The sequence below is a fragment of the Rhinoraja longicauda genome, chromosome 29 (genome assembly GCF_053455715.1).
Source record: "Rhinoraja longicauda isolate Sanriku21f chromosome 29, sRhiLon1.1, whole genome shotgun sequence".
Classification (NCBI taxonomy): Eukaryota; Metazoa; Chordata; class Chondrichthyes; order Rajiformes; family Arhynchobatidae; genus Rhinoraja; species Rhinoraja longicauda.
The window spans coordinates 16,290,335-16,296,362 of record NC_135981.1 but is presented as its reverse complement, the minus strand read 5'-3'; the positions used below and the strand labels follow the sequence as shown (position 1 = coordinate 16,296,362).

The 6,028-nt window shown below is 45.6% G+C and overlaps 1 non-coding gene across 1 annotated transcript; it reads right to left on the bottom strand.

The window, feature by feature from the left end:
• Positions 1 to 5,315: 5,315 nt before the first annotated feature.
• LOC144607850 (U1 spliceosomal RNA) lies at positions 5,316 to 5,479 on the bottom strand. Its single transcript, XR_013549147.1, has one exon. It is a non-coding gene; the product is annotated as a U1 spliceosomal RNA (small nuclear RNA).
• Between the last annotated feature and the right edge of the window lie 549 nt (positions 5,480 to 6,028).

Genomic DNA, 6,028 nt, shown 5'->3' with positions numbered 1-6,028 from the left:
GGTGGACGTAGGTTGACTTCGGTTGTCGCAGGTTGCCGCCTGTGTGGTCGTAGGTTGTCGTAGGTGCAGTCATAGGTGGAAGTCCTACTCGCGACGATTGGGTCGCCGGTTGTCGGTAGCTTGCCGTAGCTTGCCGTCAACTAGGTGGTAGGTTGCTGTAGCTTGTCGTAGACATTGTCATAGTGGGGGTCCAGTCGCCATTTTTTTGGCGACCTGCTACGAGTATGACAGTCGCCAGCAGTTGCCTAAAATATCGCCTAAGTGGGACAGGCCCTTTTAATTCTGCTCCTATGTCTTATGAATTAGGAACCTGATGTAATAAGGATGTAAATAATACTGGGGGAATTTGTCACATGGATAAAACATTGCTTGATTTAAATAATGCAAAAGCAATTCATAGGTCTACTAAATTGAGTTGACTGATGAAGTAACAGAGAATTGATAAAGGGAGTGTGATGGATGATGTTTTTATGGATTCAAAATAATATTTGATAAAGAACCGCAATGCACAGTTGGTTTAAAAAACACTGTGGGATTAATGTTACACATAAAATGTATTTATATAATTGGCTAAGACAAATAAACCAGAGCATAGGTTTGAACAATTAGAGTCATACATTTGTACAGCACCCGAGCAGACCTGATAGAAGTATATGAAACTATGAGAGGCCTAGGGAGGGTAGACAATTAGGACCTTTTGATGGAAAAATCAAATACAAGAGGGCATAGCTTTAAGATCAGAGGGGCAAAGTTTAAAGCAGATGTGCGGGGCAACTTTTTAACACGGAGGGTGGTGAGTTGTCTGAAACGAGCTGCTGTGTTTGGTTACAAAATGCTGGAGTAACTCAGCAGGTCAGGCAGCATCTCAGGAGAGAAGGAATGGGTGACGTTTCGGGTCGAGACCCTTCTTCAGACTGATGTCAGGGGGGCGGTACAAAGGAAGGATATAGGTGGAGACAGGAAGATAGCGGGAGATAGGAAGATAGAGGGAGAGGGGTACGTTTGGTAGTTGATGCAGATATGATAGTGACACTTAAGAGAATTTTGATTCGGCATATAAATATACAGGGAATAGAGGGATATAGATTACGTGCAGATGGATCTGGTCTTGGCATCATGTTTGGCACAGACATTGTGGGCCAAAGTGCCTGTTCTTGTGCTGTGCTATTCCATGTTCTAATTGTAGCTCTGGCCCTTGAGATGTAAGCCAGTTACTGAATGTTCTCATATTTCTGGGTTGAAAGGACAGAAGAACGTAGAAAGGTACAGCATGGTAAACAGGCCCTTCGGCCCACAAGGTCAGTGCTGGACATCGTGCTAGGATGAACTAAAAGCTCAACTGCCTGCATATTATCCATATCCCTTCATTTCTGCGTATCTATATGCCTATCCAAAAGCCTCTGAAACACCACCTTCATATCTGCCTGAACCACCATCCCCGGCAGTGTGTTCCGGGCACCCGCCGCCCTCTGTGTAAAAAAATTGCCCCTCACATTTTTAAACTTTGCCCCTTTCACCTTAAATGTATGCCCTCCAGTCTCCGAGACTGAAATATGCCGCGGACTGCCCAGACCACATCGCTGGTCTCAAGAAGGCCTCGACACGAAACGTCACCCATTCATTCTCTCCAGAGACGCTGTTTGTCCTGCCGAGTTACTCCAGCTTTTTGTGTCAGTCTTCAGTTTAAACCAGCATCTGCAGTTCCTTCCGACACATTTGCTGATTTGCTTGTGCTACATGAGAAGCTATATAAGTTCTGTCACTTAAGTTTTAATTAAGTATGACGAGCACAGAACAATAGTCCCTTTATTCAGTCCTCTTGCATGCCAGATTTGCACACGTTTTCCTCCACACACATTGTTGGTGTGGCCAAGGGTATGTATGGGAAAAGTCAAAGCAGAGGTATGCCAGGTACATAAAACAATAACCCAGGTGATTGTTCCAATGTATTGCTCTGTCACCACACTTCTCAGCAGATTGTCAGAGCCTGGAGCTGGCTTTTCCTGTATATCCACCAGAGTTGGTTTTGGCTTTCATCCCGTGTTGGGTTTCAACACCAAACTCACATGGCAAGAATACAAAGAAGTGATTCAGAAAACATGTGGGTGGCTTCCAGCTTGTCTTATACTGACGTGACTATTTGGAAACTGAAATGGCCTTCCAGGCTATTCAACTAGCATTTAGGATCATGGTTAAAGCACAAAGTCAACGGGGTCAGGCAGCATCTGTGGAGGGCATGGATAGGCAACGTGTTGGGTCACTGAAGACACTTCTCCTTGGTTCTGAAAAAGGATCTCAACCCAAAATGTCGTCTATCCATTCCCTCCATGGATGCTGCCTGACCCACTGAGTTACTCCAGAAGAAGGGTCTTGACCTGAAACGTCACCCATTCCTTCTCTCCTGAGATGTTGCCTGACCCGCTGAGTTACCCCAGCATTTTGCGATACCTTCAATTTGTACCAGCACCTGCAGTTATTTCCCTAAACTGAGTTACTCCAGCACTTTGATTTTTTGTTCAAGATTCCAGCATCTGCAGTTCCTTATATATACAATACAATACAATACAATACAATATATCTTTATTGTCATTGTACCCAGGGGTACAACGAGATTGGGAATGCGCCTCCCATAAGATGCTTATGGTCTTGGTTGTTGGTCCCATTATTAAAGCCCTCAGGCTTGCAACATTTGATCCAATTTAGAACATTGATTGCTGCATGCATTTGAGTCAAGCGTCATGAGGGTTTAATTTTCATATGTACTGAGATTTAAATTCTTACTGGCTGCAGCTTTGCAGGCCCATCAATGCAAAACACAGAAAAACATTTATTATAATCAACAGTACAATAAATTACTAATCAGTAGTACCAGGTAACTAGACCATAAATCCAAAGTCTGTACTGCAACCAAAGCTAAGCCCACAGAAGATCAACGTTGCTCATTTCAAGGGCTTGATGGATGCTGGGAAGAAGCTGTCCTTGAATCTGTCGGTCATGGTTTTTAGGCTCTTGTACCTTCTTCCTGGTGGTGGTGTTGGTCTTTGATGACATTAGCTGCCTTTTTAACCGAGTGCCTCCTGTAGAGCTCTTCGATGGTGGGGAGGTCAGTAACTGTGATGGATCCACAGTTGATGCGAACAATGTTAAGTGGTTTCAGTGTCATTTCAAGCCAGCAGACGAGAGTTAAAGTCAGCACGCACCTCTTTTAAAGAGGTGTCGTGGTTTGGTTGTACTGGGAGGTGGAAATCATGGTGGAGGCTATTGTTGCTTGGGACAAAATTCATGGTACATGGTTGGACAGAGTATTCTCTGTCTCTCTCTGCCGATGCTTAAGAGGGCATTGCTGGAGGAAATGGAGAGGAGCAGGAACGTTCAGAGGCTCTTCAGGTTTATGGTGAGAAGGTAGAGGATGGAGCTACTTAAGCAGTCAATGCCAAGTGGATTTAGACTTTAGACTTTAGAGATGGAGCGTGGAGACAGGTCCTGCAGCCCACCGAGTCCACACCGACCGACCAGCGATCTCCCCGTACACTCTCCTACACACTAGGGACAATTTACAATTTTTTAAACTTAAGCCAATTAACCTACAAACCTGTATGTCTTGGAAATGCAGGAGGAAACCGGAGCACATACAATCTCTGCACAGACAGCACCCAGAGTCAGGATCGAACCCGGGCCCCTGGCGCTGTAAGGCAGCAACTCTACCACTGCGCCACTGCGCCGCCTGATCTAGATCCTGGATCTAGATGCCACAAGAACTTCAATGATTTCACCCACATATTCAAGGTTATAAAGCACATTGTCATTTCCCCCGTGCCATCATCTGCACAACTTACCCTGTAGGAAGCTGGAAAGAAATTGTGGGGTCCCTGGCAGTGATAATTGGAGCCTTGCTAGCCAGGGGTGGGCTGCCGGAAGAAGGGAGGATGGCTAATGCTCTGCCTTTATTTAAGAAGATAAAGCCTCGGAAGGCCAGGGCCGGTGAGCCTAACGTCAGTGGCAGGTGAGGTATTGGAGGGGATTATGAGAGACAGGATGTATTTGGGAAAGCAAGGACTGATTAAGGATTGTTCATCTGGCTTTGTGTGTGGGAAATCATGTCTCACAAATTTGACTGAGTTATTTGAATAGGGGACTGAGGAGGTTAATGAGGCAGTGTGGTGGATGTTGCCTGCAAGGACTTTAGAAAGGCCTTTGACGAGGTACAGTGTGGTGGTCTGGATCTGGAAGGTTAGTTCACACGGGAACCAGGAAGAGCTAGCCCAATGGATACAACATTTGCTTGAAGGTAGAAGACAGAGGGTGATGGCAGAAGGTTGCTTTTGGACCAGAGGCCTGTAACAGGTGGTGTGCCACAGGGATCGGTCTGGGTCCACTATTGTTTGCCGCTTATATAAACAATTTGGTTGAGAATGGAGGTGTCGTGATTAGTAAGTTTGCAAATGACACTAAAATTGGTGGTCAGTGGCCTGTGAAGACGATTATTTAAGATTACAACGGGATCTTGATCAACTGGGCAAATGGGTTGAGGAATGGCAGATGGAGTTTAAGTATGATGTAAGGCAAACCAGGACAGGACTTACACAGTGAATGGTATGGCCCTTGGGGATGTTATCGAACATTGAGACATAGGAGTGCATGTACTGAGTTTCTTAAAAGAGGCAATACAAGTAGACAGGATGTTGAAGAAGGTGTTTGACATGCGTCAGCATATTAAGCACAGGAACTGATCCAATATGTTATAATATTAGATCCAATAATCCAATATGTTATCCAATATGGCACAGTGGCACAGCTGGTAAAAAAAACTGTGATGCCTCTCGTCATCAGAGAACCGGTGGGCCGAAGGGCCTGTTTCCACGCTGTATCTCTAAACTCTAAACTAAAGGTTTGATATCAGTAAATTGGAAAGAATACAAAGAAGGTTTACAAGGGTGTTCCTGGGTCTAGAGGGTTTGATTTATATGGAAAGGCTGGACAGGCTAAGACGTTTGCGCCTGGCTTTTAGTTTAGTTTAGTTTAGTTTAGTTTGGAGATACAGCGTGGAAACAACCTCGACAGCCCACTGAGTCCACGCCAACCAGCGATCACCCATACACTAGTTCTACCCTAGACGCTAGGGACAATTTACAGGAGCCAATTAACCCACAAGCCTGCACGTCTTTGGAATGTGAGAGGAAACCGGAGCACCCAGAGAAAGCCCACGCGGTCACGGGGAGAACGTACAAAGTCCGTACAGACTTCGTCAGGATCGAACCCGGGTCTCTGGCACTGTAAGGCAGTAACCCTACCACTGAGTCACTGTGCCACCAAAAAAATTAATAGCACGTTTGCAGTTTTTTACTGCCACAAATGTTGCAGTTGAGTATCTCGCATTTGGGGATATTGCAAGCGTTAGCACACCTGAAGTTCAATGGGATAGCCTTGTCCTGGGAGGTCGGCCATTGTGACCACCTATTCACCCCTGTCAGGTAAGTATGGGGGAGGCTGGAGGGGTGACCTTATAGAGGTCCATAAAATCATGGTGAGCATAGATAAGGTGAATAGCCACAATCTCTTCCCCGTGATGTTGGAGTCTAATGCCAGGGGGCATGGCTTTAAAGTGAGAAGGGAAAGATTTAGAAGGGACAACTTTTCCACACAGAGTGAGCTGCTAGAGGAAGTGGTAGAGCAGGGACAATAGAGACATCTAAAAAAACACTTGGACAGGTACATGGATAGGAAAGGTTTGGAGGGATATGGAGCAGACACAGAGAGAAGATCAGTTGGGCAACTTGGGCAACATGGACGTTGGGCCGAGGGGCTTGCTACCATTCTGCATAGCTCTATAACTATGACTCGATGACACTAGCTCCACGCACGACTCAATGCACTGCCTCACTGCCATTCATCTCCATCAATCTCTGACAATCAGATCACGTTCAGTAAAGAATCAAGTTAGATACCCTGGGAGAATATCCGTCCTCAGAGAGTTAGCACTGCCGAGCACGGTTTGCTGAGCAGTAATTATGGCTTATTATGTACTTAA